This window comes from Macaca fascicularis, chromosome 8, assembly GCF_037993035.2.
Source record: "Macaca fascicularis isolate 582-1 chromosome 8, T2T-MFA8v1.1".
Lineage (NCBI taxonomy): Eukaryota > Metazoa > Chordata > Mammalia > Primates > Cercopithecidae > Macaca > Macaca fascicularis.
The window spans coordinates 61,515,003-61,541,388 of NC_088382.1; the positions used below are offsets into that span (position 1 = coordinate 61,515,003).

Below are 26,386 nucleotides of genomic sequence, written 5' to 3' on the forward strand. Positions count from 1 at the left end.
ATTACACCATAGGAAGTGAGGCTCTTATTATAGTAGTATCCAACGGTCCAAAAATGATTTCTAAAAAATCCAGGGAGAAAAATAACAGGTGGCAGAAATAAATCGAATTTGAACAGTAAAACAAGTTACAGAAAATCAACTTTCAGTAACTTCAAAAACTTCAGAAAAAGCACTCTGGCAAATGAAAATTATAAATTTTTTTTCTGGTTAAAAACACTTAAAGTTTCTTTCAAATTTAAATTATTATGGCATGTCTAAATATAGAGGGAAAGTCTGCTAATTAGATTGGCACACATGTTCCTGAATATTCTATACTGTCTAAAACCCTCAAAGCTTCTAAAAATCTACTGCGAAAGTCCAATGCTGGAGGATTCACTTTTAGTATATTATAAAATATTTGTTTTGTGGGGTTTTTGTATGAATGATTAGGAAAACAGAAGTGTTTTGGCCATTGGAGCAGATGATTATTTGAGTTATTATGCACAATTTCACAGGCAGCCTAGAGATTCCGAAGCTCATCTGTTCCTAACTGATTCACTGTAGGTCTCGCTGTTAAATTCCCCAAACAGCATCTGAAGTGGCTGACACCTCACCTGTGGCACCAGAGCCATTTCTCGCCATTTGTGACTGCCTAGTGTCCTGGCCATTGGGAGGCAGAACAACCAATCTACAGCCTGCATTGGAGCTGATGCCATACAGAGATAATGCCAATTTTCATGGATAATTCTAAGCTTCAGTCAATGAGCCATTCAACTTTATAGTCCACCATGTGTTCAAGGAATTTTTAAACAGGCTGAAAGCAATATAACTAGTTAATGTGTAATTAATACCAGACACAAACCTTGTCCTGGGAGAATTTGCTGTTTAGGTACTCTCTCATTCTATTGTTCAAAATTAATTAATGCACTTCTGTTAGGTCCCCAAACCACCACCATGCAAATATATTTACTTGAAGAAATGACTATTCTGTCCCTCTTAGTCTATTAAATACAACATGCACCAATGCATGTAGAATAAACTATACATGTGTGTATACATACATATGTGCATGTGTGTATGTAATTTGCACATCTGCTATGATGCATGTATATGTGTGGTATGTGACACATGTATATAGTCTCAACCTCATATTAATCACAGATCACAAAAAACAATTTGAGTGACTATTTTCTTAAATCTTCCAACGATGGTGCCTAGGAGAGAGAAATTGACTCACTTCATACAAAAGCTGTCTTTGGGCATTAGTGTTAATTATCTTTCAAAGCCACAGTTAAGAAATGGAAAAGATATTACATACCATAATTAGTCTTTCTTCAGTACATTAAATGTGCTTGAAGCCTATGTTTCTGCATATTCTTTTATAGTTATTTAAATTTTAACAAAAATAAAACACAAGATTTCAAAAACTCACACTGAAGTTATGATGTGCATGACCTACAGTATGAGATCAAACAATTTAACTTGTTTTCTTGAAAATGTTTCTATTGCTGACAAGAAACCAATTCATTAAAATGGTTCACAGTTGAATGTATTTTCCAATCACAAGTACATATTTCTTGTCAAGTTTTATTCAGAGCATTATGGTTTCCATCAAAATATCTTTACTATAATTTTAATGGTTGGAACCCTACCCAAGTAATGTCTTGGTTAAGTGGTTATAGAAACTGTCATTTATATTATTTTGTTTTGTTATTCATAAAGAAAATGCATTCAAAATTTATGAGTGGGTCTGCTAAAATTCAGGGCATAAAACAATACCTAACTTTCTTTCATCAAAAATCAGCACAAGCTTAGGGAAATTTGTGGCTGTATCCTATATCCTCATGACGCCCATGATGCCAAAGGAACAAAACAAAACAAAACGAAACAAAAAAGAAGCAAACAAAACCTGCAAGAAGAAAAAGTAAAAATTTTACAGGTTTTATTGAGAAAATAAAACAATTTCTGAAAACAGGAGATCTGAACATGCTGATGATCAAACTTTTGGGGTAAAAGAGGAACCAGTAATAGACCAATGGTCCAGTTTATTAGCTCTATCTGTTTTTGCTGAAACACAGTCTTACCCAGAGTATGCCCACATACACTTGCATATTTACTATTATAGAAACGTATACTGTGTGGTTGGAAATATTTTATTAAAAACCGTAAGTGACTGCTAGAAAAGATTAAGGCAATTTGCATAATCAGCAATTCATCAAAGCGTAAAATAAAAAATAAAAATAATAAAATTTATAAAGAAAAACAGAACTCTCTCCCATCTCACACGAAATTTCTGCTGGGGTAATGCCAAGATTTACTCCACAAGTGAATCATTATCTCTGCGTAGAAATACAAATAATATACTTTTTGTAAGTGGTAATAATGTTGGTCTGTTCCTGCTTGTTATGGTTATGCTTATTTTCATTTGGATACTCCAGAAATATGGTTCTGCTACTCTTAACATTAGCAGTTAAGGGTTGTGAACTTCATTTCTGTGCATACTAAAGTAAACATAGTATGAAATCTTCAATGAGCATAAATCATTATTCTGGAGTGATCTGCATAGTCACCAAGCAAGAGATTCATGGCAAAAGTCACTTATAGCTACCCTTGATTATCTGTCACAGCCACAGAAAAATATTTATATAATCATAAACAATGCATAAATCATTTGCAATTCAAAACCATAAGAAAAAAAAAAGGAAAAGGAGAAAGGAGAGGAAAAGGAAAAAGGAAAGGAAAAGAAATCAGGCTGATTTAAAGAACACAAATTTATTATTTTTTCCAACTTTTATTTTAGATTCAGGGGGCACATATGCAGATACGTTACCTGGGTATATTGCATGCTTCTGAGATTTCGGGTATGGATAATCCCATCACCTGGTACTGAGAATAGTACCAAATAGTTTTCCAGCCCTTGCCACCCTCCCTTCCTGTCTACTCTAGTAGTCCCCAGTGTCTATTGTTGCCCTCATTATGTCCATAAGTATCCAATGTTTAGCTCCCACTTAAAAGTGAAAACGTAGTATTTGGTTTTGTTGTTTTTTTTTTTTTTTTTTTTTTGGTTCCTGCATTAATTCACTTAGGATAATGACTTCCAGATGCATCCATGTTGTTGCAAGGAACATGATTTCATTCTTATGGCTGCGTAGTATTCCACGGTATATATGTACCACACTTATCCAGTCCACTACTGATGGACACCTATGTTGATTCCATGATTTTGCTATGATGTAGACTGTTGTAATTAACATATGAGCATATGTGTCTTTTTGGTAGAATGATTTGTTTTCTTTTTTATATATACCCAGTAATAGGATTGCTAGGTCAAATGGTAGTTCTGTTTTAAATTCTTTGAGCAATCTCCAACCTGCTTTCCACAGCGGCTGAACTAATTTACTTTCCCATCAACACTATAAAAGCATTCCCTTTTCTCCACAGCCTCACCCACAGCTGTTGCTTTTTTTACTTTTTAATAATAGCCATTCTGACTATTATTATAGAGGTAGTATCTTATTGTGGTTTTGATTTGCTTTTATTTGATGACTCGTGATGATGAGCATTTTATCATACGTTTGTGGGCTACATGTATGCCTTCTTTTCAGATGTCTCTGTTCATGTCCTTTGCCTATTTTTGTTGAGGTTATTTGTTTTTTGTTTGTTCAATTGTTTAAGTTTCTTAAAGATTCTAGATAGTAGACCTTCATCAGATGAAGAGTTTGCAGATATTTCCTCCCATTCTGTAGGTTGTCTGTTTACTGTGTTTTTAGTTCTTTTGCTGTGCAGAAGCTCTTTATTTTTATTAGGTCCCACTTGCCAATTTTTGTTTTCTTTGCATCTGCTTTTGAGGGTTTAGTCAAAAATGTTCTCCCAATGCCCATGCCCAGATGGTATTTTGTAGGTTTTCTTCTAGAATTCTTAGAGTCTGAGGTCTTAGATTTAAATATTTAATCCATCTTGAGTTAATGTTTGTACACAGTGGAAGGTAGGGGTCAAGTTTCATTCTTCAACATATGGCTAGCCAGCTATTCTAGCACCATTTATTAAATAGGGAGTTTTTCCCCCATTGCTTATTTATGTTGACTTCATCAAAGATCAAATGATTGTAGGTGTGTGGCCTTATGTCAGGGCTCTGTATTCTGTTCCAGTGGTCTATGTGTCTGTTTTTGTACCAGTACAATGCTGTTTTGGTTACTGTAGCCTTCTAATATAGTTGGAAGTTGGGTAATGTGATGCCTCTGACTTTGTACTTTTTTAAAGATTGCTTTGGTTATTGGGGCTATTTGGGGTTTCATATACATTTTACAATAGTTTTTTTCCAATTCTGTGAAAAACTACACTGGTAGTTCGCTAGGAATAGCATTGACTCTATCGATCACTTTGAGCAGAATGTCCATTTTAACAGATATTGATTCTTCCAATCCATGAGTATGGAATATTTTTCCATTTGTTTGTGCCATCTATGATTTCTTTTAGCAGTTTTTTGTTTCGTTTTCCTTGTAGAGGTCTTTCACTTCCTTTGTTAGATATATCTCTAAGTATTTGTGTGTGGGGGGGGGGGTGTATGTCTACTGTAAATAGTACTGCATTCTTTTCTTTTTTTTTTTTTGGCTTTTTTTCTTTTTTCTTTTTTTTTTTTTGAGATGGAGTTTCACTCTTGTTGCCCATACTGGAGTGCAATGGTGTGATCTTAGCTCACTGCAACCTCCACCTCCCAGGTTCAAGCAAGTCTCCTGCCTTAGCCTCCCGAGTAGCTGGGATTACAGGCATGTGCCACCATGCCTGGTTAATTTTGTATTTTTAGTAGAGAAGGGGTTTCTCCATGTTGGTCAGGCTGGTTTCGAACTCTCGATCTCAGGTGATCCGCCTGCCTTGGCCTCCCAAAGTTCTGGGATTACAGGCATGAGCCACTGCACGCAGCCTAGAATTGCATTCTTAATTTGGCTGTCAGCTTGAATGTAATTTGTGTATAAAAATGTTGTTACTACTTGTTGCATGTTTATTTTGTATCCTGAAATTTGTTGAAGTTGTTTATCAGTTTCAGAAGGCTTATGGTGGAATTTTTAGAATTTTAAGGCATAAAATCATATTGTCCACAAAGAGAGGTAGTTCTCCTTTTTTTCCTATTTTGATGCCTTTTATTTCTTTCTCTTGCCTGATTGCTTTTACTAGCACCTTTAGTACTATTTTGAATAGGGATGATGGGAGTTGGCATCCTTGTCTTATTCCAGTTCTCAAAGGGAAAGCTTCCAATTTTTGTCTGTGAAGTATGATGTTGGCTGTGAGCTTATCATAGATGGCTTATTATTTTGATGTATATTCCTTCAATGCCTTGTTTCTTGAGAGTTTTCATTATAAAGAGACATTGAATTTCATCAAAAGCTCTTTCTGCATTTATTGAGATGATCATATGGTTTTTCTTTTTTAATTCTGCTTATATGGTGAATCAAATTCTCACATTTATTGATTTTCATATGCTGAACCAATCTTGAATCCCAGAAATGAAGCATATGTGATCATGGTGAACTAATTTTTTGATGTGCTGCTGGATTCAGTTTGCTAGTATTTTGTTGAGGAATTTTATATCTATGTTCACTAGGGATATTGGCCTGTAATTTCATTTTTTATTGTATCTTTGTATCAAGGTGATGCTGGCCCCCAAAGAGTGAGTTAGGCAAACATGCCTCTTCGATTTTCTAACGTAAGTTTGAGTAGAATTGGTGTCAACTCTTCTTTGTACATCTGGTAGCATTCGGCTGTGAATCCGTTTGGTACAAGGCTTATTTTTTACAGGTTTTTATTACTGATTCAATTTTGGAAGTTGATATTGGTCCATTCAGCATTTCAATTTTTTCCTGATTCAATCTTGGGAGATTTGTCCTTACAGGAATTTATCAATTTCCTCTAGATTTTCTGGTTTGTATGTATAGAGGTGTTCATAACAGTCTCTGAGGATCTTTTGTATTTCTGTAGGATTGATTGTAATGTCTGCTTTGTCATTTCTGATTGTGCTAATTTGGATCTTCTTTTTCTCTTTGTTAATCTAGCTAGAGGTCTATCCATCTTGTTTGTCTTTTTAAACAACCAACTTTTGATTTTGTTGATTCTTTGTATGGATTTGGGGTCTCAGTTTTATTCATTTCTGCTTTGATTTTATTTACTTCTTTTCTCCTGCTAGTTCTGGGGTTAGTTTGTTCTTGTTTTTCTCATTTTTCCAGGTGTGATGTCAGATTGTTAATTTGAGATCTTCCTAATTTTTCGAGGTAGGCATTTATTGCTCTCAACTTTCCTCTTAACATTGCTTTTATTGCATCCCAGAGATTTTGATATGTTATGTATCTGTTTTTATTTATTTCCAATAATTTTTTGATTTCTGATTCATTGTTTACCCAAAGTCATTCAGAAATAAGTTGTTTAATTTCCATGTAAGCGTATGGTTTTGAGAGATCTTTTTGAAATTGACTTATATTTTTATTCCACTGTGGCCCAAGAGTATGATTGGTATAATTTTGATTCTTTTAAAATGTATTGATACTTGCTTTATGGCCAAACATATGGTCAATCTTGGAGTATGCTCCATGTGCAGATGAGAGAATATATATTCCGTGGTTGATCCATGGAGTATTCTGTAATGTTTATTAGGTTTAACTGGCCAAGTGTTGTGTTTAAGTCCATAGTTTTGTTTTGTTAATTTTCCGTCTTGATGGTCTGTCCAACGTTGTCATTGAGTGTTGAAGTTCATAACTATTACTATGTGGCTGTCTACATCATTTTAGATCTAGAAATACTTGTTTTATAAATCTGGGTGCTCCAATGTTGGGTGTGCACATATTTAGGATAGTTAAGTCTTCTTGTTGAAGTGAACTCTTTGTCATTATGTAATACCCTTCTTTGTCTTTTACTGTTGTTGATTTAATCTCTGTTTTATCTGATATAAGAACAGCAACTCCTGCTTTTTTTTCCATTTGCATGGCAGATTTCTCACTAACACTCTGCTTTGAGCCTATTGGTATCATTATGTGTGAGTTGAATCTCTTGAAGACAGCAGATGGATGGGTCCTCTTTTTTTATCCAACTTGCCACTCTGTGCCTTTAAAGTAGGGCATTTAGAACATGTACATTCAAGTTTAATATTCATATGTAAGAGTTTGACCCTATTACAAAATTGTTAGCTGTTTGCTTTGTAGTAGCTTCTATTGTGGATTTTTTTTTTTTTTAAAACATATAGGGTCTGCAGGCTATGCACTTAAGTGTGTTTTATGGTAGTAGGTATCATTCTTTTGTTTCCATATTTAGAACTTCATCAAGAATCTCACATAAGGCTGGTCTAGTGGTGATGAGTCCCCTTAGTTCTTGCTTGTCTGGAAAAGATTTTATTTCTCCTTCATTTATGAAGCTTAGTTTGGTGGGATATGAAATTCTTGGTTGGAATCTCTTTTCTTTAAGAATGCTGAAAATAGGCCCCCGAACTCTCCTTACTTGTAAGGATGTTAGCCTGATAGGCTTCCCTTTGTATGTGATTTTTTTTCTTTTCTTGAGCATTGACTTCGGACAGTCTGGTGACTATATTCCTTGGTGATGTTTGTTTTGTGTAGTATCTCACAGGTGTGCTCTAGATTTTTTTATCTAGATGTCTATATCTCCAACTAGATTAAGGAAGTTTCCTTGAATTATTCCCTCAAGTTTATTTTCCACATTGTTTGCTTTTTCTCCTTCTCTTTCAGGAATACCAATAATTCATAGTTTATTTTGATTTACATAATCCCATATTTCTTAAATACTTCGTTTGTTTAAACATTTATTTCCTTTTTTAAATCAGATTATGTTAATTCAAAAGACCAGTCTTCAAGCTCTGAAATTCTTTTATCTGCTTAGTCCATATGAATTTATTATTAAGTGAATTTGTTAACTTTTTTCTTCATGTATATTTCTCAAAAAAAGCAGATTTACATGTGAAATATGAGTAACAAATTCTAAGACTTCAAAATTCTAATGTTCTTTGAAACAAATATTATTTGAAAGAAAGATGTAGTTATGAAAATTTATGTTCAGGACCATGTGTTTCTTTTGATGTACATTAACTTAAAAAATCCTTTGTCTCACATTTTCACTTTGTTGTGTATCTTTTCTTTATCAACTTATTAAAAACCCTTTGTAAGCAAAAAATTAAACTTTTGTTTATAATGTTTTAGAATTATTTTGTCAAAGTTTATATAATTTATACTTTTAGCTTTCTTTATTGTTTGTATTTTACAAATGTTTTAAATTTTTATGTAATAAAATTTATTGTTCTTTTCCTTTATGGCTTTGGATTTTGTATCATACTTAGGCTTTCCTGAATCTAAGATTACATTAAAATCCCAATATTTTTCTTAAGCTTTGTAGTTTCATTTTAATGCTTTAATCTTTGAATCATCTTGAATTAACATTTTTTCCAAATTATTTACATATTATCATTACTATCGATTGACATATTTACAGTTTCTCCTGTGATATGCAATATTAATATAATTATATGCAAATCTCCATCATGTAACTGGTTCCCTTTCTAGACACACTGCAATGGAAATATTTACAATATTATTGTTTTTTAATATTTTACTCTTTATATAGGATAGTTTCTACCCCTGTCTTTTACTATTTTAATGATTAATTTTAAAGATATTTTTCTGGGTATATTTTAGGAATATCCTTCAAGCTTCAAAAATTTCCTTTGCATATTTTGACTAATATTAAAATTTTACCATATTGACTTTACCTTTCATTTTTCTGCTTATCTAAACCATCTTTTTAATCTTAGTATGTTTTAGAAGTAGTCACCTTCTGTGTGCTATGTATTTCTTATCGAGTCTGTTGATACTTCTTATGTCTTCCAGTTTGCTAAGCTGGATATTTTCTTTTGTCATATTTTGTAACAGATGACTTTTTGAATATAGGATTTTGAATATAGATTTTTTCATATCAGTTGTTACTATAATTCCTTATTATACTTCTTTATTGTTTTTAACCATTTGTAAAGTGAATGTAGGTTGCACGATATAAGCATATCCTATAATGATCATGATTTTTTTGCTTTCTCTTTTCCATAATTATAATTTATTTCTATCCCTAATAATGCTAGATAATATATCTTTAAAATGTGCTTTGAAATGATGATGATAATGGACATTCTTTTAGAGTTTTGACCTTAATAATTATGATAGTTTCAGACTAGTCAGGTTGGAAGAGAAAAAATTATAAAGAAAATATGTACCAGGCAACTCTATTACTAAATCAGGAAACCGGGCAGTGACAAAGGAGTGTCATTGTGCTCATGCTTTCTCTTACCACTAGTAATTACTATCATAAGCAGTACTAAAGATATGACTTTTTTGTAGATCTATACCAAAACCAAAGAAGTAGTACATTTTTCGTAATACTGTCAACATATTATAACTGCTTTAAGAAACCTTCCCCCAAAATTTTAATAAAATTTGTTTGTTAAATTATTCAATTCCTAAAATCCATTGCTAATACTTAAACACTTATCCATAAATTTAGGCTTCTAGATAGTGTTAGGTCTTTCTGTTATTTTCAGACATTATTAATTTCAAGACTTTTTACCATCCTGTACCCAGATACACTATACTTGTATACATCTATATATACATCCAAACACATATGCAACTGCTATTGTGTCATCTTCTGACACACAGAGCAAATATCTCATCAGAGCTTGTATAGTATTAGGAATATACATCATCATATGACTTCCATTTTAGTAGAACTATAATGCTACCATGTATCACATAAGTAATCCATGACAACTATATAAAAGTTAGAAAATACATATTTGCCCAAGTAAAATTAAAAGAAACAACACTATTCAGAAATACTAAGTTAATTTTGGTAAATATCTTCTAAGTTTTAGAATTACTCAATATTTATAAATTGCCCATGATCAGCAGCTAGTAATTTTGTATTTTCTTATATTCTTGCCTTGTACCATATGAAATATAAATATTATTCTAGGACATATTTATGAGAGATATAATGACATATACTAAGTAAAAAGCAATAATTTTCTTTCATTTGGACATATAGGTAACAAGATTAAATACTTTTGAATAAGTCAAGATGAGAAACTATCAATTTGATAAAGTAATTTTATAGAATTGCTGAAATATAAAAGAGCTCAGATTGGTTGATATTTTCCAAGGTTTCCTGTCTTTCTTCCAGGTTTGGTCATATGACTATTTGTTGCCAATCTGTTACGGTCACAGGCTTTATGTAATTTTAAAAGAAAAAAAGAAAGAATCTGAATTCAAAAATGTGAAATGCATACAGATAGTCATTATTAAAATTATTAATATAAATATTCATTATTAAAAAGAAAATCATGAGGCCATGTTTAATATCAATTTGCTAAATACATTTTAAAATCTAAGATCAAAGATGATGCTCTTAAATATATGAGTTTAATAATGAATCATTTAATTTCCTGAATGTTGAATAAAGGAAAAATTATAGTTAGATGTTGTTGGATTTGAATGTGTCCCCCAAAAGTTCATGTGCTGGAAACTTAATCCCTCTGTTCTCATGAATAAATTTATGGATTAATGATGGCCCTGCCCTCATAAATGAGTTAATGTTGCTATCAAAGGTGTGGGTTTTGTTGTCTCCCTCATGAATGAATGAATGTTGCTATCACAGGAGTGGGTTCATTATCTCAGGAGTGGCTTCGTTATAAAAATGAGCTCTCTGACTCTCCTGCTCTTGCCCTCTCACCATGTAATGCAACCCATCATGTTATGAAACAGGAAGAAAGCCCTCACGAGATGCTAGTGCCATGCATTTGGACTTCTCAGCCTCCATAACTGTAAGAAATAAATTTATGTTATTCATATATTATCTTGTTATAGCATCATAAAATAGACTAAGACAGATCTCTTTTTAAAAAAAGAAAAGATGCCAGATGCTATGAGATTGTAAATTGTAATAAGATTAACATTCAGCAAACGAAGAAAATCTCCTTCTTTTAAATTACTCATGTACGTGCCATGAGAGGCTAAACTGACATTGCCATAGAGTATCATAGAGTTTTAGACATAAAGAAACCTCAAAAGTTATTTAACTTTGAATTTTTTGTCTGTTTTGGCTTTTGCGATAACAAAACTAATGAAACATGAATTTATCTCTCATCATAGCATATTTTTAGGGAATGGGTCTATTTGTGCATGCTAGCCGTGGATCCTTTATGTTCCAGTGGAAATGCAGAACATATGACGCTTTCTGTTTGTGGTTCTTGCATAGCTCATTGAAAAAGGCAAAATACAATTAACCTTTAGGTATATGCATTTTCCACAAGTAGAAATAATATTCTAAAGTTCTTTAACCAAACTTTTGAAAGCAGAGTTTTAAAGAAATTCAAACTAGCCTTTAACATCTAGAACTGTCCTCCCCAACTGAAATATAATCTGAGCCACAAATGCAAGTCACATATGTGATTTCTAATTTTCTAGTAGCCACATTTTAAAAAAGTAAAAAGAACTGGGTAAAATTGATTTTTATGATATATCTTTATCTAATACAGTGTATTGAAATGATTATCATTCTAATGTGTAACCAATATAAAAATTATAAATAAGATATTTTATATTCTTATTTTCAGATGTCTTTGCAATCTGAATGTCTTTCACACATACAGCAGATAGCAACTTGGACTAACTACACGTCAAGTGCTCAACAGCACCCACCTGTGGCTCATACATGTGGCTACCATATTGGACAGCATAGTTACTTTGCTCACACACTGTCAACAGTCCCTACAAAATCTTTCTTCTCTAAAAATGCCCTGTAATCCAGAAAGAACTCACATCACCATTACCTCTTCATGCAATTTAGTAAAACTTATGTGTTTGAGTTTTTTTTTCTGATACAATAATGTACTTAAATATATTGTGGAATGCAATTTACTTGATCCATGTCTTTAACTGAGCACTCTAGAAACCAATATTTATTGACTCTCAGGCTCCATGATCCCATAGACTGATCTGTATAGTAGTGGACATGGGAAATGGGGAGGGACACAGTTAGAAGCGCTTTCCTAAACCCTTCCGATGGTTGTCCATATGCAGCTCACAGGTCTCCACCTGCCAAATTCACATGACATTTTTGAGAGTTAATTGGCACTAATAGAAGTAATTAGTATGATCTCATTTCTTTCTTCCAGAGCCTTCAATCCCTGATGTTCATAACAAAGGAGGCACAAAGCCCAATTATTTTTGGCTCTTGGGCTGGTTGTGATCATCATACATTAACCAATTTTCTACCTCCACTGCCAGTAACTGCTGGGGCTGCTAACTGCAATTGTTGGGAAGCCACTCCACCTCTACCCACCAATATTGCTTGGCACTGTAAGAAAGCAGAGAGGGACTGGGTGCGGTGGCTCATGCCTGTAATCCCAGCACTTTGGGAGGCCAAGGTGGGCAGATCACCTGAGGTCAGGAGTTCAAGAAAAGCCTGACCAACATGGCAAAACCCCATCTCTACTAAAAACACAAAATTAACCAGGCATGATGGTGCAAGCCTGTAGCCCCAGCTACTTGGGAGGCTGAGGCAGGAGAATCACTGAAGCCCGGGAGGGAGAGGTTGCAGTGAGCTGAGATTGCACCACTGCACTCTAATTTGGGCAACAGAGTGCGACTCCATCTCAAAAAAAAGGAAGAGGGGAAGGAAGGAAGGAGGGAGGGAGGAAAGGAAGGAAGGAAGGAAGGAAGGAAGGAAGGAAGGAAGGAAGGAAGGAAGGAAGGAAGGAAGGAAGGAAGGAAGGAAGGAAGGAAGGAAAAAGAAAGAAAGAGAAACAAGTCGGGCGCAGTGGCTCCCGCCTGTAATCCCAGCACTTTGGAAGGCCGAGGTGGGCGGATCACGAGGTCAGGAGATGGAGACCATCCTGGCTAACATGGTGAAACCCCATCTCTGCTAAAAATACAAAAAATTAGCCAGGCATCATGGCGGGTGCCTGTAATCCCAGGTACTCGAGAGGCTGAGGCAGGAGAATGACTTGAATCCGGAAGGCAGAGCTTGCAGTGCGCCGAGATTACCCCATTGCACTCCAGCCTGGGCAACAGCACGAGACTCCATCTCGAAAGAAAGAAAGAAAGAAAGAGAGGAAGAGAGGAAGGAAGGAGGGAAGGAAGGAGGGAAGGAGGGAAGGGAGGAAGGGAGAGGGAGGGAGGGAGACAAGGAAAGAAGGAAGGAGGAAAGGAGGGAGGGAGGGGAGGGAGGGAAGGAAGGAAGGAAGGAAGGAAGGAAGGAAGGAAGGAAGGAAGGAAGGAAGGAAGGAAGGAAGGAAGGAAGGAAGGAAAGAAAAAAAAGAAAGAAATGAAAGAAAGAAAGAAGCCGGGAGCAGTGGCTCCCACCTGTAACTCCAGCACTTTGGGAGGCCAAGGTGGGCGGATCACGAGGTCAGGAGATGGAGACCATCCTGGCTAACATGGTGAAACCCCATCTCTCTTAAAAATACAAAAAATTAGCCAGGCATCGTGGCGGGTGCCTGTAATCCCAGGTACTCAAGAGGCTGAGGCAGGAGAATGGCGTGAACCCAGAAGGCAGAGCTTGCAGTGCGCCGAGATTACCCCATTGCACTCCAGCCTGGGCAACAGTGCCAGACTCCATCTCAGGAAGGAAGGGAGGAAGGGAGGGAGGGAGCCCAAAGTCATGGGGTCATCAGGTTCATCTCAAGACAACTCTGTCATTGACTTCCAGGTTTCATTTTTATTACAAAGCCACAAAGCATTAATAGGACAAAGGTAAAGAGAAAGTAGTGCATTGAGTGAGGCCTAAGGAAAAGCATATGTTTTCTCTGAATTTTATGTATAACTCTTGAATATGAAAACACTCAAATTGACGAGGTGCTCTCTCAAGTCACTTACCCCAGCCCTCTCCCAATTCTATCAGGATTAAGTGGAAAATTCTAGAGATTTCACTGTTAGTGACTCCTTGTTCTCATAAAGGCATCTTTAAGGATTTACAGTTCTCTAAGGATGAATGACAACCTTGAAAGAGAGACTCCAATGCACTGCAAGGAGCAATATTAATAACTCAAGGTCATGTGTTCTAATTCTCAATAAATCTTATTGATTACTTAATATTTTGGAGTTTGACTTTTCCCATATGTAAAAAAAGAAAAAGTAATAACAACTGATATCACACAGTTGATTAAAATGATGTACATCAGAATAAAAAACTAGAAAAATTCAAGTGGTAATTTATAGAGTATGAGGACTCCAGTGGGGGCAGGTGGTAATGAACTACCTAGGAATATGGAATTGTCCTTGGGAGGACACATCAGGAAGTGTCCTCTAGCCCGGAGTCCTTGACCCCTGTGCTCCTGACCTTTGGGGCCACATAATTCCATGTTGGGAGGGTTGATGTCCTGTGATTGTAGCATGATTAACAGGGTAAAATCAGAAGTGAGAACAGGTAGCTAAAGTGAATTAAGCTAAAATTGGTCAACGTGGTGATGGAGATGAATAGAGTTGGTAGGAAATAGGAAACAAAGGTGAAACACACATAGATGGACAAGTGCAGGTGGAAGGATAAATCCAAGAACAAGAATAACATGGGAAGAAATGGGAAATCTCAGGAAGAGTTAAAGGAAAAATAGCAGCGAGAGTTGTGGAAGCGGAAGAAATTGTTCTGGAGGGCTGCTTACTGCTTGAAATGCCTTTTGTTTCAACTTGTTCTTCACAGGATTGGGGGAAGCTCTCAACATTTTAAATGTGCAGAGAGAAGCACTTCTGGCATCGCCAGGTAACGAGATAACCAGATCACACCTGGACAATTTCTGGGAGCTGGGGGGTTCTCTGTCTCACTGTCTCTGCTTGCAAAGCCCCGTTTTCACTCGCTTGTCACCATTTGCTGGAGGAGATCAAGTTGCAAGGTCACATGTTACTGGCCTTATATTAATACAATAATCTTTCCATTTTTTTCAACACACAGTTCTAGCAACCAGGAATAGGTATAATAATTCGCTTTTAATTAAAGTCAAGGAAAAGAGAGCACAAGAATTTGTTCACAGGTCAAGTTCCTTTAGGTGGTTACCCTAAAGACAAATTACACCTGTTGGTCCTTGTGAGAAGAGACACCCATTTTAAGCAACAAGAAGCCTGTGCCATTTGGGACCAACTGGGCTTGGAGTCCACATTAGATTACATTGTTTCAAGTTCCTCAGGCATCATTAGCACCATCCATAGCTCTGGAGCTCTATGGAATACATTTTTAATAAGCTAGTGTGAAGGTTTTATTTACAATAGTATATAAATATTAGAAATTAAAAGCTATACATTCACTATTTCAATTCTATTAGTATTCAGTCTTCAGAACTACCAGTTATTGATAGACCTTCCCTCTCTTTATGTCAAAATATTCCTGGAAGAAATGTAATAAACTATTTTAGGGAAGAGGGTGAGTATATTTATTCATTTTCTATTGCTATGTAACAAATTACCACCAATTCAATTGCTCAAAACAATACTCCTTTATTATCTCAATTGGTTTAGGAGTACAGGCATGGCTCTGTTGCATCCTCTGCTAAGGGTCTCATCAGGCTGAAATCAAAGTGTCGGCCAGGCTGAATTCCATCTAGAGTAAGAGTCCTCTTCCAAACTCTTTCAAGTTGTTGTCAGAATTCAGGACTTTGCAGCTGGAGAACTGCAGCCCTCAGCTGCTAGTGGCCACACTTCTCCATAGGCATCTCATGGCATACTCTGTTTCTTCTTCCAGCCTCTTTTAAAGAGCCCATCTGATTAGGCCAGGCCCACATAAGATGATCTGCCTTTTGATTGACTCAAAGTCCATTCACAGACCTTCATTAAACACGAAAAATATCTCTCCATCTTTGCAATAGTGTAAGTAATCACAAACCCTGAGTCTAAGCAACATGGGTGACATGAGTGACGCCCATCATATGCAGAGGCCTCATCCACATTCCAGGACAGGGTCATTGTATGGGTATTAGGGGGTCATCTTGGAATTTCTCCTATCACCTTGAGTTGGGGATTAGTAATTGAGGCAGATTGTTTGGCTTTATTTGTATATACAATCAAAATAGTATTATTATTATTTTAATTAGCATGCCATGTAATATTTAATAAAAATGTTAAATATGAAAAAATTATGTTTTATTTAGGGATATATGACACCCTTATTAGAAACAGAAATAAGTATTTAGAAATTTATAATAGCAATTTCAGCATAGCAGTTACTTTGATCATGAAAAAAGAGGATGTAATTGGATTTATTGTTGGTTTGTTTTTTAAGTGGAATGGTAGTTACATGAGTGTTTATTATAGTGTTTTAGATCTTTTAAGGAGTCTTACTTATTTTATGATAAATGTTTAAATATAGTGATTAAACATTTTTTTGTGTAATTGACTCTGTTTTCAAAGTTATATAACAAAGCTTCTGCCTTCAACAATCTCAAAAATCTAACAAGGGAAGAACCAGAGAAATAAGAAATGACAAATGTCTTACAAATTTTTGTGTGAAAAGGACTATGGGATAGGTCACGCACCCAAACAAAGGTTTGAATGAAAGAAGCAGGAACTTTCCCAGGAGGGAGCACGGCTCTCTGGAGGAGGGGTGGGAACTGTCTGCTGAGTGGGAGGGGAGAGCCCAGAGATTCCCAGGAGGGAGCACAGCTTTCTGGAAGAGAGGTGGGAACTTTCTGCAGAGTAGGATCAAGGCCAGAGTTTCCCAGGAGGGAGCACAACACTTTGGAGGAAGGGTGGGAACTGTCTGTGGAGTAGGAGGAGTGAGGCCAGGAGCAGCTGGGATGCTGAAGGGAAGGCCCGGGGCACCAGCGATGGGCAGCTCAGAGGGTGCTCTAGGGAAGGGAGGAAGCCAGAGGAGCAGATGCAGGCAGATCTGGAAAGACCTGGGTCACTCTGCTACGCTTCCCTTTCTTCTCTTGAAAGCACTGGGGACTCAAGAGTCTTTTAACCAGAGGAATAATGGTATTGGCAAATATCGACCTGGCAACAGGATAAAAGTGGGTTCCTTTGTTAGTTTGCATTGGAGGGAGGTAGAGGAAGGTAGAGGAAAGGAGGCTGGAGTTTTGAAGAGCACATTGGTGGTTTTGCTTCCAACCTCCACTCCTTCTCTCCTTCCCAGCAACCCTGTCCTGTTCTGTAGGGCCTGGTTCCTTTGTCCTCTGACCTCCAGTTGGCTTCGTGAAATGGGCAGCACCAGATGTAGGAGGAGAAAAGCAAGTAAAATTGAGATATTTACTCGCTACCTACAGATTTGCGGGAGGCTACCGCCATCAAAAAACCCACAGTTCATGCTGAGTATCTCTCTCCACGCAACTCTCTCTGCATCTCTATAGCTGGTGTTTGCTTCTTCCCCTTGTTCCTTTAGGGCTGGTAAAGTCTGCCAGGCATGGTTCTATGGTCTGAATGTTTGTGTCCCCCACTGCCCCAAATACCTGTGTTGAAATCCTAACTCCTAATGTGATGATATTGGGAAGTGGGACCTTTGAGAGGTGATCAGGTCATGAGGGAGGAGCTCCCTTGAATGGGATTAGTGCCCTTATAAAAGAGACCCCCACAGAGCTCCCTCCCCAATTCCACCATGGGAGAACACAGGGAGAAGTTGGCAGCCTGCCTCCTGGAAGAGCCCTCACCAACCCCTGGCCATGCTGTGCCCTGATGCAGGACTTGTGGCCTCCAGAACTGTGAGAAATAAATTTCTGTTATTCATAAGCCACTCAATCGATGATATTTTGTTATGTAACAAATAAACTAAGACACACGAGATATTGCAGTTTTCCTTGTCTTTCAACACCATGTCTGAACCTTTGTAATAGTTCCTTAACTAAATTCTCTTCAGAATGCCCAATCTGTGTGTCATCTGTTCTCTGTCAGCACACAGGGCGCCTAATTTGGGAGGTTACTACTGCGATGTAAGGTAGACCCGGCAAGGACCTAAACTAAGGCTGTGAATAGGGAGACGAAGCATCAGAAGGATTAGAGGGAAAATCAATCACAGCTGATAAGCAATTGACTATGAGGCCATAAGTGAATATCAAAGGTTATTCTCAGGTTTCAGATCTGGATTACCAGAGGGTGCTGTCACTGTTCACCAAAAAGAAAAAGAAAAAAAAGAGTGTGTATATATATATATGCCAGTGGGATGTGAAAATGTTAAGCCAGGGTTGATCATGAGTTCAGTTTAGGAGAGAATATATTTGAGATGCTTTACAGGTAGCAAAGTATAAATGCATTGATTCAAGTCTCAGGACTGAGATAAGGCCTAAAGACATAAATTTGAGCATCACTGGATGTACAGGTAGTATCTGAAGACAAGAAAGTACACATGATCACCCAGAGATTTTAGGTAAAGAGGGTCCAGGGAAACATCACAGCTTAAGGAGCAGGGTGGGGAAAGACAAACTTGCAGAGAAAAGGATGATTTCAAGGATGGAGTGATCATTACTATCAGAATTACTAAAAAGTCGAGTAAGAGAAAAACTTTGCTATCCACAATAATTTAGCAACTGCTTCTCATGGATGCTGACATATTGTAACTAAAATGTCACTTCCTCAGGTTGTCTCTTTTTTCTCCGTTTTCTTCATAGGATTAATCATGACATTTACTTTTTATTTGACAGGCTCACCCTCTAAAATGCAAACTCCACGAGGCACATCTTCTATTGCTTGTTTATCCTTACACCAAGGGAGCAAGCATAGATGAATATGCATTGCTTAAGTGAAAAAGTCATTGAACTGGGAGGCCATTATTATCTTTTGATGTGGTCTCAAATTAACCATCATCCAAATTATTCTATTTATGTAGTGTTAGGTGCCCTGGTCTCTCTGTCCTAGGTTTCTGGGCCTGAAAGAAAGTGCACTGAAGCAACAGGAAGTGATTCTGCACTGCTTGTGGCATTACCTTCCCTCCCACCTGATGGTCGTGCTATCTTCATATTTTGTACACCATCGACTCAGTGAACAGCTAGTTTCATGTATTCCTTTAAAGAAATGATATGTAAGAAATAACTTTCAGAATTATGGAATCTAAGAGCAACAGATCAGTCAGAACCAATCATTCTCTTATAATTTCTCTTCCATTACTCCACCAATTATTTCAGCCAGATTACTGTGTAAAATTAAGATTAGCCTAAAGCTGTCTCCTTACATATTTCAAGTTTGGCCTAAAGATTTCTTGGTATATAGTGAACCGTAATCTAACTGGATGTGTAAACAGACTGTAACGTACTCTTGCAGCACGCAACCGAGTCTCAGCCAATTGCAGGTGGCCAACTGTTCAAATAAGGTGAACTCCAAGCTATAACCAATCTGGCTGTTTCTGTACCTCACTTCCATTTACTCTACCTTACTTTCCCTTTTTTGCCCATAAACTCTGGCCACATGGCAGCACCTGAATCACTCTGAACCTATTCTGGTTGGGAGTAGAGATGCCTAATTCACGAATTGTTATGTCCTCAGTTAAACTCTGTTAAATTTAATCTGTCTAAGGTTTTTCTTTTAACCCTGTATTATAGAGATCGACTTATAAATTCACTCAGATGATTTTTAAAATCAACTTTAGATTTTTTTACATTTTTATTATCTACAAGTTTTATGAAAATAATGATCATCTGCCTGTATCTGACATAGTACAAGAATTTAAGAAAAACTTAAATGTATCCAAAAAGGAAGAAAATATAAGACTCCTCAGAGGGCAACACGATCTGGAAATATTTCAGCTTCTTAGTAGGAGAAATAATCTCAAGATAGAAACTTAAAAAGTGCAAGATGATAGAAGTAAATAAGCAAATAAAAAATGTATCTCATTTTCAGTTAATTTGAATAAAAACATATTTTGGTTATTAATTATGTATTTCAAATTCCATTTTATAGTTGAACTTCAAAAAGTTTAATATTATATAATGTTCAAAGAAAATCAAATGCAGATTTTCATACCTTTTCCTCTGACTTCAATCAGACATGCTCAGTGGTTTTCTATTCAGAATGTGCAAGTTAATCTCTAGGTTGTAAACGGCACAAATTTCCACTAGCAGCACAACATAAAATAGCATGTCTGAGCTCACAAACCTATTCCTTCTTACTGGCATTTTTTAAATGCATGAGAATTTGCTCATTTAAAAAAAAAAAAAATCCTTACAATATTTTTCTACTCCTCAGTCAACCTAAGAAGCTGACTTGTTTTTTTCCACCAGTTTCTCTATGAAAATTATATGAAATAGAAAATAGACAATGCTATGTATGTAAATAGTTTTTGCCCAACTGTAAGTATTATGGGCACAAAAACATTTATTTCTGTGATGTCAGACTCCACTACATTTTCTCTCAAAATACATATTTCAGAATTAAAGCAAAAATTTTTTGAGCATCGTTAAAGTAGAGAATTCAAACTTAAAGAGTCTGTGGGGAAAAGAGAGGAAAAGGCTGGAAATGGAGTCACAGAGTCCTACATAAATCTACATGAGGGATTGCACCTAGAAATAGGAATTTAGTTTGAGAGTTAATTTCTTCAGTGTGAGTGAAATTTCAAAGCTTCAGTCACTGGCAGGATTCAAGTATTCATTATAAGGTAAACTCCTTAAGACAGATTTTACCAATGATGAAAATTCACTGAAATAACACATTTACAATTCATAATAAAAAGAAACAATTTGACAAATGAGAATTTCCAATACGATGTTGAGATCAGCCCTCTGCATACGTTCCTTGCTCCTCAGTGTTGTAGCCCGTCAGTGCATGATGACAGTGCATTAGCATGGCGGCAGACAATGGCCATGACCACAGCAGCCTGAACGTGGCACCTCTATGAGACTGTCCATGCAAGTGTCACCTGACCTCCACCACCCAGCCATTGACTCTGCCCGGTGACTGCCTTTCTCTATCAGAGCAATGGCCCCACATGCTAAACCACAAAGATCCACTCCAACTGACATACAAAAGTATCTGGCAGGTGGGGTGGAGCCCAGGCCTGAGATGGACTAGCTTGGAGCAATTAAGGAGCAATTAGGTTGTGCCTCTGAAGATGTCTGCACACGTGCATGGACCAACAGACAGCTCATTTTCAGTCTCGTGTTTTGAAAAACACAGGAAATCTTACATTCAAAAAATCTGCACAGATGGTTTCTGGTACTTTTCTAAAGTGTCCATGTGAGAGCAGCCACAGATAGAAGGGAAGACACAGCCTTGCATGTAGATTTGTCTGAGAGAGATCACCAAGGTCCCCTCTGGGATCAGCCACGACGCCACACTTCCTACACCTTACCTTCAAAAGAGCTTTTCTTTGGGCCAAACACTAAACTGAAGAATGTATTTCTAGGGAAAAATACACAGAAACACACACACACACACACATTTGTATCCATAGGTATATGGATATCTGTGTATGTACAGTGATCCCTGGGTATCTGAGGGGCATTGGTTCAAGGACCTTCCTCTAACACCAAAATTCAAGGATGCTCAAGTTCCTTACATAAGATGATGTAGTACTGGCATATTACCTACATGTGTATACTTTAAATACTGCTGCATACTTTAAATCATCTCTAGATTACTTACATACCTAAAATAATGCCTACACATCACTTCATTCCCATGGATTCAATGAGGTACATGGTGTGAAATTCAACTTTTTCTTTTGAAATTTTGTGGGATTTTTTTTCAAATATTTTCAATCCGAGGTCAGTTGAATTCAAATTTGAAACTCACAGATATGATTGATTGACTGTACTTTAAATAATCTCGAGATTACTTATAATATAATATAATATAAATGCTATGTAAATAGTTGTTATTCTATGCTGTATTTTTATTAGTATTATTTTAATTGTTTTAATTGTTTTCTTTTAAATATTTCTATCTGTGGTTGGTTGAACTCTGAGAATCAGAACCTGTAGATTCAGAGGGCCAACTGTACTTAAATGTATATCTAAAAGAAGAAAGGGAGTTAGAGAATTGGGAGAATAGACTGTTAACAGGGAGTCCCTGGGGAAGCCTGAGAGCAAGAATTGAAAAAAATAATTCTCCAATTTGTCAATTTGGCCAAATGCCATCTCAACCTTCCTCAATCTCTATAAATTAAATAAATGCACATGAAATTTAAAAGCAGTGTAATTTTAATGGACCCATTTCTTAAAGTTAGTTGACATTAAAAGACAGCATTTGTTACTGTATATTTGGTCATTTCGATTTGCAAAAGATTAATAGGAGGTAGCAAAAAATGATGCAAATAAAAGATACAAACACTCTGCCAATTGTTTTAATTAACTTCAAATTACAATTGCATTCTTCAAGTATGATGCTTTTCTGTTAAATGCTCTAAGTGTCTTGGTTGTTTCACTGCCACTGCAAACAGCAATGCCAAAAAGAATGCTGAATTTCCATTGAGTTTTCACATGTGCCACATAATGACTGGAAAGCTTAGAGAAATATGACTTTGAACTGATAATGACTTCAGGCTCAGTTAATACTGCATAGAAATCTACTAAACATTAGTAAGCTGGTGCTCTCTAGGTGTTGGGACTTTCCTTCAGGTTTAATTGCTAACATTCCAATTTTTGTCTTTTAGAAAATGTCTGTAGCAAGTATGCATTAATTTTGCATTAAAAAATGAAACAAGCACAGTAATTTAAAAACACAAATGACATATGGGTTTAAGAGATGTCCAGCAGAGCTACTTCTCCCACTGACAATGGAAAGGGAAGAGAAAGCCAAGAAAGAGGTTTTGAGAATTGTCCTTTTCTTTTTCCTTCTGCCTGTAATGGAAAACACACAAACACACATGCATGCAGGTGCACATGCACATGCTGTGAGGGTTCTTCCGTGACAGCCTTGCTCCAATACAGGGATTTCCAAGTGGTTATAAAATGCCTTTTGAAGAAAATCCCACCATTTTGAAAGTTGCTGCTTCTTTTCTGACTGCCAAGTTGCAGCTCCCTGGTGAGTCATTGTGCAACAAAAATGGCCTTCTGGGCCCCCAGGAGCTGCCTCACCACACAAGCTGCCAGTCACCCGGCCCTCCAGATGGCAACAGCAGGACTGAAGCTAAAGGGCAAAGACACTGGTGATTACCAGAGCAGAGAATGGGACAGAAATAGGAAATACAAACAAAGCAAAGTCTGAAAGGCGAGGGCCTACAACCTGGAAATCAGCAGGTGTTGGCATTCAGGAGGAAGTTCTTTTCCTTGGACTTCAATATACTTAATAGTAAATGAAAAAAATTGAATGAAAACTTGCTGGATGGATTGACTAGGGGCAGAATCAGGATGCAGCTGCAACGGGGAACCAGGCATCATGGAACTGCTATGATATTCCTCCAGTAAACTTTATCTGCTTTTAAAGAGAAAGTGCAGTAGTCTCCAGCTACCTGCTGCATGGTTCATGTTTTAGTTCTTTCTCAGCTAATGGTGAAGTCGGCCTGAGGGTGTGAAACCAGATAGGAGGCCTCGCAATAAAAATTAGTGCCTGGGGCCTCTCCCAGGGAGGAGCAGGTGTGCAGAAGAATAAACTTGAAATCAAACTCCCCATGGGACCTGATAACTCCTAAAGAGAAGCAGTGAAGTACAGTGACTGTCGTTTGGTGCTCTGCACTCAGGCAGACCTAAGTTTGAATCCCAGATCCAGATCCACCCTCCTAGCCTGCAAAATAAGAAACATAATAACACCTCCCTTCCCTTGCACAATTGTTCTGAGTGGTGCTGACTCTGGATCTTCAAGAGCACTCAAAAAATGTTGGTGGTTCTTATTAAAAGAGTGGTAAATATCTGAGCTCCAGCATTCTTTTATGCAGACAGATGCTCTAGTATTTCTTTATATTTCAAGAAGTATTTCTAGACTTGGAAGCACAGTTCTGAGAGTATGACCCGTAACGTAGATCAGACATCTCATAGAGTTCAGAAAATGATACCCCAAAGTGATGGCCTCCGAACTGGCCTCAGAAGCAAAGTCTCTCTCTGATCTTCTGCTCCTCTGTCTCTCACTATTTATTCTCCCTCAAGTCTAGCTTCTTCCCCAAGGTGGACATAGAAACCAGAAGCCCCTTTCCCTAAAGTCAGCGATAAACCATAAAAATATTTCTCCAGCCTTCCCTGCCTTTCTGTGTAAGAGCTGGCCATAAAGAAATTCTCTGATCTGTTTTGTATAATGGTAGATCATATGACCCCCTTTCCAGAAAGGGTCTAGCCTCACACCTTGGAGGAAGGAATGCTGCAGAAGAGGCCAAGAAGAATCTGAGTGGACAGGCCTTGCCAGGTTGTGTGATTTGGGTCTGTGTCCCCACACAAATCTCATGTCCAGTTGTAATTCCTAATGTTAGAGATGGGGCCTGGTAGGAGGTGATTAGATCATCGGGATGGATTTCTCCCTTGGTGCTGCTTTCATGATAGCGAGTGAGTGCTCATGAGATCTGGTTGTTTAAAAGTTGGTGGCACTTCCGTGCTTTCTCTTCCTCCTGCTCCAGCCATGTAAGACATGCCTGCTCCCCCTTAGTCTTCCACTATGATTGTAAGTTTACTGAGGCCTTCCCAGACATGCTTCCTGTACAGCCTACAGAACCGTGAGCCAATTAAACCTCTTTTCTTTATAAATTGCCAAGTCTCAGGTATTTCTTTATAGTAGCACAAGAACAGACTAATACACTGGGTTTCCTTACTCTGTCTGTTAGCATTAGATCATACACTTTCATGCAATCAGATTTCCACCCAGCTGCTCATTCTTCATCAAACCTAGGCATAAAAATCGGCAGTTTTCTCTGTATTTGGGGGCCTTCGTTCTGAAGGCTCCCATATCACATAAAGCTTTAATTAAATAAATCTGTTCTACTCTTCTATTGTTAGCCCGTCTTTTGTTACTGGACTATCGGCCATCACCCTTATGATGGGTGAGGAAAGGAATCACACCATTTTGCCCTTATACCTCAAAAATTTTGTTGTGAAAACCTATTTTTAAAGGAACAGCTGAAAATACAGTTTTGAACAAAATGAAGGTGTTGTAAAGACAAATTTGGAAAAAATTTTTCAACGAATTGAGAATAGCCAAAGACCAGATAAAATGTATGGCCATATTTTTTAGATATCCCAAAGTAATTTTCTATATTTTGAAGGTTTCACAAATGCCTCTAATCCTGAAGAGGTTGAAAAAAATCTCAATATGTGAGGTGGAAAATAAATAAGTTTCCAAATCTGCTGTACACAACAATGTACTTTAGTCCTAGAGTGATTTTTAGGTAACACATGACCAACATTTTCCCTTAATTTCTTGCCTATTACTGACTGTTTTCTTGGAATTCCAAGTATTACAAAAGCCGAATTCATTGTGTGAGTATGATATTTGCATATTTCCAGCTGAGACTTTCTTACAACTCAATCACTTTTTTTTTTTTTAGATGGAGTCTCACTCTGTCACCCAGGCTGGAGTACAGTGGCGTGACCTCAGCTCTCTGCAACCTCCGGCTCCCAGGTTCAAGCAATTCTCCTGTCTCAGCTTCCCAAGTAGCTGGGACTACAGGTGCATGCTGCCACGCCTGGCTAATTTTTTTTGTATTTTAGTAGACATGAGGTTTCACCGTGTTGCCCGGGCTGGTCTCAAACTCCTGAGCTCAGGCAATCCACCTGCCTTGGCATCCCAAAGTGCTAGGATTACAGGCGTGGGCCACCACGCCCAGCCTTAAATACTTTTATTGTTACAAAAATAGTTTCTTCTGACAACTGAATAAATTCCTTTTGTGCACTTCTCAGGACAATATATTGTTATTTTTGTAAGCAGCTACAGATATGAGAATTAGCTTGCTAAATAGCAATGTCGTTTGCCCTTTAAGAGCTTAGTTATGGATTGATTCATGAGTCACACTTTTCATAATATTACTAATATACTATGAAATAAAGATAAACTACTTTCCATCTTGCCAATTCCTCCCTTTAAAAATTGGTAGGAGTATATATCAAGTATATCTGTATTCAAATGGATTTTATAAATATTACTCTCAAATTTTCTCTGCTCTCATGCATAAGGATTTGTTACAAATATCTACACATCATAAAATTTCTATCCATCTGTAGATTCTAGAATAGTGGTTGATTGCTAAATAGTAATACACAACCTTGTATTCTGTATAATATAAATGGAGTGATAACAAAAGTTGGTATTCTAAAACTACAGAGCACTTAAAATAATTGCCTGTTATGTGTTGGCATAATTAAAATATTGTTGAGAAAACTATTAATGCATTTATATAAAATAACATTACAAAAGAATGTGTGTGTGTGTGTGTGTGTGTACAGCAAAAGCGTTATATAGTGAAGCAGAAATTCAGATTTTGGAGGATATTGTAGACAGGATTCTAAGATGCCAGACCCCAGGATCTATTCCTCAAGAATGGGACTTTG

The 26,386-nt window shown here is 36.9% G+C and overlaps 1 protein-coding gene across 2 annotated transcripts in view; it reads right to left on the minus strand.

Annotated features, from left to right (window-relative positions):
• PXDNL (peroxidasin like) overlaps positions 1-26,386 on the minus strand; it is a 507,521-nt gene that overhangs the window by 280,070 nt on the left and 201,065 nt on the right. The window lies entirely within an intron of this gene.